The sequence below is a fragment of the Calidris pugnax genome, unplaced genomic scaffold, assembly GCF_001431845.1.
Source record: "Calidris pugnax isolate Ruff unplaced genomic scaffold, ASM143184v1 scaffold11, whole genome shotgun sequence".
NCBI classification, from domain to species: Eukaryota; Metazoa; Chordata; class Aves; order Charadriiformes; family Scolopacidae; genus Calidris; species Calidris pugnax.
In genome coordinates, this window is record NW_015090803.1 from 8,911,532 (window position 1) to 8,919,663 (window position 8,132).

The window sequence follows — 8,132 nt, forward strand, 5'->3', positions numbered from 1 at the left end:
CTGCTCCCACCGGCAGGGGCCGCCGCCGCCGCCAGGCTGAGGGGAGCGGAGCGGAGCGTCGGGAGCGCTGAGGTACGGTAACGGTGCCGGTAACGCTGCGGGGCAGGGCGGGGTGGGGCAGGGCATCTTCCTTCTTCCTTTACCCCGGCGAGCGGCGGGGGCGGGGCGGTGTTGTTCCTCTCGGTAGAGGTGGGCTGGGGGCAGCGACCTGCCCGGCCGGGGCTCGCCGTGTCAGTGCCCGGCGGTGGTGAGGGTGAGGGAGGAGGATGGCGCAGGGCCGGTTTCCCGGAGTCGCCCGCGGGCGCTGTCCCCCGGCGGCGATGTTCCCGGGCGCCTCCGCGCACCTGCGGGAGGCACCGCGCCGCCCTGGGCGGGGGCTGCGGGCACCGCGGAACATGGCTGCCCCGCAAACCTCCCCCTCAGCCCCGCGGGTGCGGGTAGGGGTCCCCCGGCGAGGCGGGGAGGGCTTGGTGTTCGGGGCTGGCGTCAGCAAACGCGGTCCCCGGCGGTCGCAGGGCTCTCCGGTGGCTGCCTCCCCTCTCTGGGCTAGCGGCTGCCTTCCCTTCTGCTCTTTAAGGACCCTGTCTGGGCTGTGTCCCCCCTTCTTTTTCTTGTGAAGGTGCCTTTTCAGACAGTCACCTTGAAATCCAGGTGCCTTCACGGGCATTTCTAATCGTGCTGTTACGCCCAGGCAGGTGTGTGATGGTTTCCTTCGCTCGAGCAGGATGATGACCAGACATACCTTCCTGCGAGAGTCTACAAAACTGAGATCTTTTTCTGCTGCTAGAGGCTACGATTAACCTGCTTTTTATTTTTCTTAAAAAAAATAAATATTTTCTCCAGTACTGATAACTAGAGGGGAGGAAAGTCAAATTAAACAAGCATCTCAAGCAGAAGACAGCTTTGTTAGGGCCCCGTTCCTACATGTGCACATACATATAAATCTATCCCTGTGAAAAACATCCTTAGAACTGAGTGAAGCCACCCATACCTGTAAGAAATGAAACTTTAATAATCCCAGAGGTTGTGCTGCAGTACACCGTGTAAATTCTGTGATGCAAACTATCTGTGTATGCTAAATTTACTCAGTAGTTTAACAGATAATAAATACAGGAACTTGTGGGAAGTGGAGTGGCTGACTCATTTCATTACAGACTATTCCCATTTCAGCTATTGGTCTAAAAGCTGCTGTAGAATCAGGGATTTAAAGCATCTCTAAGCATGCTTGTTTGTTCATAACATGCACCTCAAACCCTCCAGCCAAACAAAAAGAAACCTCAAAACAAACTTAAATATATATTTAGGAGGTTGATCACTGTGAACACAGCACTTCCCACTGATTTGAGATGAATCAAGACTAAAGTCAACTTAACCATTCATAGTGCTGTGAACTTTTGCAAGCAGTTTAGATCCCAGAGCTTACATAGACAGCCTAAGAAGACAGGTGTTAGATTGAGGCAAGTGTGGTGGATGGAAGTCTTTTATTGATATGACCAGGTTTCATCCTCCCCAGAAAGTGTTTCTGTTGCTTAGAGCTTGAGATTTTTATGGTAACTTCCTTTTTTTGGAAGACATTTGGTAAAGTAGGGCATGGCTTAAGCTCCATTTGTTTACTCTTGCTGAGTTTGGTGGTTTTGGTAATGGGTACTGAATTTGGCTCTCCACCCTCGCCTTCAAAAGTCATCAACCATGGGATGCTTTATGCAGCTTGCAGGTGGAAAGTGGGCTAGTTTATGCTGGAAGCTTCCAGTGAGAATTTCATTATTTATTATGGATGTGAAAAGTTGTGAAGCTGGACGTTATCCCTATAGTCTTTTGGCCTCCTGACCCCGTAAATTCAGCAGATCGAGAAGTTGCACAGAATTACTGTCTATATCTGCCTCTCTGCGAGGTACCCAAATGGCTGGTCTCTCCCACAGTGCGTTACATCCTAATGTTTACAAACTCTTTGGCTAGTATTGTAACAGTTGCGGTTGTTTTGGGTTATATTTTAAACTAAACTAGATACTTTGATGCTTTTTCTCTTACCCCTTGTTGACATAACGATGTTGCTAATTTGAAATGACTACCAGTCAGTGTGCATTAGCCAGTGGTGTGTGTGGGGGTGGTCAGTTGCAGTGATTGAGACCTAACAACCGCAAAACTGGGTTGTGCTGGCTCTACAAAGAGGGAAAGCTACGTGGCTAAGTATTATGCAGCGGTTAGCGACTTCTCATTACGAAGTTGTGTGTTGTACAAAGATGCTTTAGATGCCAGCAGATCCTAACAAGTGTCTCTGCCCCAATGGCAGACGCAGGAAAAAAACAGGTGCTTCTCTGCGAAATGGAGAGTGTTACAAGTATGACCTCAGGCTGCAGGCTGTAATAGCAGCTACAAAAGGAATAGAGTTCTATGACTGCTTGGAGACTTAATTAAGTGCATTGACATCCACTCAGTGAAAAGTCTGTATAAATAATGAATTTTCCCTGTATGCGCGGCCTGTGATGGAAATGAGACTGAAATCTGTTGTCTTCTGGATGACTGACCCTGATTTGTTTTTAAATAGAACTACGTTTTCATTAACATAATTCAGATTACTTGAGGCAAAAGATAAGATCCTGTCTTCTTTCGAAAGATGCCTGCTTTGAAAGGTTGGGCAAGAGTGTATTAGAAGATTAAAATAGAACTGGTTGGTCAAGTGACTGTAAACTTCTGGAACAGCTGAAATCTTACCATTTGTTAGGACTTTAAATGCTGAAGAGCTTTACCATTCTCATTTGATGGCCAGTATCTAATTTGTTAGACAGCCTTAAGAAACCTGGCAGCTGTGGCCAGGAATATTCCAAATTTTCCCACATAAATCAAGAGAAATATTTTCAGTTTTTTCCAGACCTATTATGCTTCTGCTTGGTTAAATGGCTGAGGGGGGTGTACTGCTTAGGAAAGCTTTGAAATGCAACTTGATTTTATGCCTGTGAGAATTGCTACTTTTTGTAATTCAAAGATAAATGTTAACTTACTGGAGAAAATGGCCATCCCAAGTCTCTGACTAGAAGCTTGAGATACTGCTACTTTAGAGCAAATTCTTGAGAAAATTTCAGTGTGTAGTTAATGTACAGGAGAAAAGAGAGGAAAAGTTGAGCGTGACTTGCTAAGTTTCAGCTGCTGATAACTCCTTTTAGATACATTCTCAGACACAGATTAGAGGGATGGAGACAATCAAAGTTGAGTGTGGCATCTTCAAGTGGTAAATTGGTATCATAACCCGTTGGTGGTAAGAAAAAAGTCAAACACTCTGGCTAAGGTCTAATAATGAAATGTCAAAATGACAGGGACACACAAATCTGGAATGGTTTTGTGCTTTATATTCAGGAACAGCCTCTGCTTTCTAATTTCTTAATAAATGCAACCTTCCTCTCTCCTGGTAAGTCATGCATTAAAACTGTCCAAATTGTCAATGAAAAAAAAATAACCTTTCAGTGTTTCCTAAGATGGGAACAATATTATTATTGTGCCTTTCAGTTTGCTGTCTTTGTTCTGTGCCTGCAGCTGAATGAATTTTGCTTTTCATTTCTGTTTTTGGAAACATTGCTTTTCTGCAGGATGTGGAGATCACATGTCCCTATGTGCATAAGATACTAGGCCTGATTTGTAAATGGAAATACAAGCTTTTCTCAGGCACAGGAAATGTCTGAATTTGAAGGTTAAAATAGAGGTTCAAAACCCACAACTAAACCCTGAACAAAGTTTTAACAGTTGTAACTGACCTTTCTCCTGCCACCTTGTTAAAAACATGGAAGAGTTGAGAATAAATAACGTGTGACCTATTTGATATATTCTTGCTTTCCTAATAAGACAGCATCGATCCAAATCTGAGGACCCTTGTTCAAATGCTTCCTCTCAGTTTTTCATTGTAAATGTTTCTTGCAGGTTAGGTCACTTACCCTTTCTCTTCACAATGAAAACATTTATTGAAATCTGTAAACATTACTGAAATAGTTCAGTATTAGCACAGCTGGGTTTCTGTTTTATAAAAGCCCAAAATATAGTGAGAAAAAGTCATCCCTTAATACACAGAAACAAGTTGTAATTTTTCATAAGGGGTTTAATGTGCTCTCTGGACTTTAAAAGCAGCTCAAATCTCTTTTGCAGTATAAACTTCAAAGAAAATGCTGTCGTCACCAGAATGCACTCAGGAATCACTAGCCAGGAATTCACCAGCCTCTGGTGAGCCATGAACCAGCACATGTTACAGACCAGCTTTAATTTGAAGGAACTGTGGAAATGAGGGTGGAAAAAATTAGGCTATATGATCAGTGAAACTGGTGTTCTGACCAAGCGGCTATGGAGGTCTAAGATGAAACCCTAGTGTTAACCCTCCCACCCTTGAAAATCTGGGGGTTAGGGAAGGTTTAGACTTCACCCTGTACAACACTTCTGTTATGTCTTTGCTTCAGAAAGCTGGACAGTCACACCAACGAAACTCTTGAAGATAAACTTACAAAATGTTTCCATGCAGCCTCACTAAGCTCACTGAAAGTGTGATGTCTGTGGTTCCATCCATGCTGGAAGACTTGTTATCATAGCTATGCTGGAAAGATGAGTTTGTATGATGTATCCATGCAGCCTCGCTAAGCTGATTGAAAGTGTGATGTCTGTGGTTCCATCCTTGCTGGAAGACTTGTTATCATAGCTATGCTGAGTAATGAATGCAGCAATTATGCTCCTAGGTGAAGGTTTGGCTTGATCAAGCTGAAACTTTGCAAGCTTGTGAGTCAAATCATATCAACGCAAGGCAAACTTTACAGTTAAATTCTACTCATACTGACATGAGGTGGATGCTTTTCCGGTGTAAGTGATGACTGCTTGGTCTCACTGAACTTTTCTTCTTTATTATCTACTTGAGCGCTGTTTTGAGTTCTTGTGAAGAGGAGCTGTAATGATGGTAGCTGACTTCTCATGTAATATCTTTTACTGGTCTGATATTGCTCTACATGATGGTGACTAGGTATTAAATTTTTAGGCCAGAGACTCTATTGGTGTAGAAATCAAAAATTTTGCATAATGTATTAAGGGCAGAACTGTTTGTATATCTGCACCACTTAATGTGTCCTAAATGTCAGTAAAGGAGTAGGAATTTGTCTTCAGAATTTTTTTATTTGATGTAAATCTTAGTGGAACTAGGTATCATTAAATTTTTAGGCCAGAGAATGTATTGGTGTAGAAATAAAAAATTTTGCGTAATGTATTAAGGGCAGAACTGTTTGTATATCTGCACCACTTAATGTGTCCTAAATGTCAGTAAAGGACTGACTAGGTATTAAATTTTTAGGCCAGAGACTCTATTGGTGTAGAAATCAAAAATTTTGCATAATGTATTAAGGGCAGAACTGTTTGTATATCTGCACCACTTAATGTGTCCTAAATGTCAGTAAAGGACTAGGAATTTTTCTTCGGAATTTTTCTTCAGAATTTTTTTATTTGGTGTAAATCTTAGTGGTTATTATATGTGACTTTAGAGATATCTTTAGCTTTTAATGAGATAAAATTGCAGGGAATTAAGTTATCAGCAATTAAAGTGTGAAGAGCAAATATTGGTTCAGTTCAATAAGCATGAGTTAAATTTTGAGACAGACCCTTTTTTTGACCCGGTTTTCTCACACTAATCCTTTTTATTGCCCAGTGCTTCCTAGCGAGTGCTGCACTTTCATTATAAGCCTATTGTTTTGTTTTCCAATTGAAAGAAAAGACAGAGAAAAGAACTTGCTGTTGGCAAAAGCAGTTTTACTGCTTTAGAAATAAGCTTTAGAATTGCTTGAACAATAAGTTATTAGGAGAGCTTCAAAACATAATAGTTCATAATATTGAATTTTTATTTTTGGTATTTTTTTTTTAATAAATAATACTTTGGAACCATGAAAGCTACTGTTGGCAAGCCAGTCTGCACATAATTTGTAACTTTGTAAAACTAGTAATTACTTTGTGCTTAATGTCTTCAGGGTACTTTGGCAAACAAGGAGAACTAGCTGGCTTTAAAAGAGTTGATATCTATTTACTGTGAGAGGATAAAGTTATTTTTCTGCAAAGTAATTTTATTGTAGCAGTCAATTTTTTTAAGTTTATAAAAGATTATTTCAGTACCAAATTGCAGCTTTCAGAGAAGCAATACACAGTGGTATTCTGGAAAAAAAACCTCAAAAAAGTCTTGAGCAAGTTAGTACGAAAATCTTTCTTTCTCCAGTTTGGCCTCTGACTTGTGAAGCTCAGAGTGCTTTGTTGAGGATATGGAGCTATTTCAGTTATCCTGGGTCAGGGAGAAGGCTACAAAATGCACTAAATAATGTATTCCCATCCCTGTTCTCCTGGGAGTGTGGCTTCAGTCTCTGACAGTTGTGTGTTCATGATAGGAGGATGGGATACTGCAGTCTGTCCTCCATGTCTGTTGCTATAACAGCATTACTTGTCTGATCCTTTTTTAATGAGTGAAAAATGACATCTAAATGAAACTTTCATTAGATCATGGTACAACCTTTATGTGCAGACTTAAAAAATATAAATTTTATTCGTTGTTGACCACTCTAAAAGTCTGATTGTAGATAAATTATGACACTTACAGTGTGAGTTGTTCTAATTAGAATTTGTGACTCTTCTTTTTACATGTTAGCAGTTATAAGATCCTCATACTGTGAAATGGAAAATACCCTAGAGTGAAATGTTCCAGGTTTGATGTTCTCAATCTGAAGATTAGTATTTTATGTCTATCAAGATTTATGGGTTAGTTTTCTTGAGGTGATGCTAGGCAATAGCACTTCCATGTTACCTATTTCAGAAGTATAGTGGTGTTCAGATTTGTTTATAAAGCCCTGATAATTGTCATACCTCTTGTTTTACTTTGTGATGTTTGGAGCCAGTCATTGCCCAGTGGACATTGCTTGTTTATTTCTGCATCAAAGTACTTAGAAACTCATCTGTTTTACCGTTGACAATAGTGGTGATTTATTCATAGAATTAATTTGGCTTGGCAGTCTCTAAATGAGATTTATCACAATGAGAGAAGATCTTGATAAAGGAACTTGTTAAACAGAACTGTTTCATAGTGTCAGAACACAAGCTAAGCTAAGTGCTATAGTGATCAGGAGACTCTAGAAAATATGACCATGTGCAATATTGCATCCTTGCTGTAGTATGTTTTTGTGAAATAAAAAGACAGCAAGTGGAGTATATTATCTTGTGGCTGTCACTCAGAATTGGTTTTCCAACATTTGTGCCCACCGTGATTCTAGGTCACCCAAGTGTGATGCCTGTTAACTACCTGACACTGCAGCAATTATTATGTAGTGGCATAGCATAACGTGCAGCTCTGTTGATTTCTAGTGCTTTTCTCATGTAATGATCTGCAATCAAAACTAGGCCTGTTGACATGCAGTGTGTGTTTACCTCTGTCTACACCAAAATGTAGGTCTGAGGTATGATCTGTTGAGAAAATCAGGCATAGGTTGTTGTGTCACTCAGAATTGGTTTTCCAACATTTGTGCCCACCGTGATTCTAGGTCACCCAAGTGTGATGCCTGTTAACTACCTGACACTGCAGCAATTATTATGTAGTGGCATAGCATAACGTGCAGCTCTGTTGATTTCTAGTGCTTTTCTCATGTAATGATCTGCAATCAAAACTAGAGCCTGTTGTCATGCAGTGTGTGTTTACCTCTGTCTACACCAAAATGTAGGTCTGAGGTATGATCTGTTGAGAAAATCAGGCTTGTATGTTAACATGCTCTGTGGAATAGAACTATGGCTGCGAATAGGGAATAAGGTGTTCTTTGAGATCTATTTTCAGTCATTCCCAGTGTCTTCCAAAGTTTTCAGGATTGAATTTTGTTTGAGGAACAAATAATCTGTGAAACAAGAGTAGAGATTAACAGTAGGTGGTTTTGTAAATTAGCCTGATTTACCAGAGGTGCTGTGAAGGAGCAATATTCTGTTTCTCCAGCAGATGAAAGGTAGAATCGTTGAATAGTTTGGGTTAGATGGGACCTCCAAAGGTCTCTTATTCCAACCCCTCCTGCAATGAGCAGGGACATCTTCAAGTAGATCAGGTTGCTCAGTGCCCCATCCAACCTGACCTTGAATGTTTCCAGGGATAGGGCATCTCC

At 40.9% G+C, this 8,132-nt stretch overlaps 1 protein-coding gene across 1 annotated transcript in view; it reads left to right on the forward strand.

Annotated features, from left to right (window-relative positions):
• SCRN1 (secernin 1) overlaps positions 1-8,132 on the forward strand; it is a 48,608-nt gene continuing 40,476 nt past the window's right edge. Inside the window, exon 1 of the mRNA XM_014937874.1 lies at positions 1-72. The gene's annotated coding sequence lies outside the window, so the exon portion shown is untranslated. The remainder of the gene's footprint in view (positions 73-8,132) is intronic.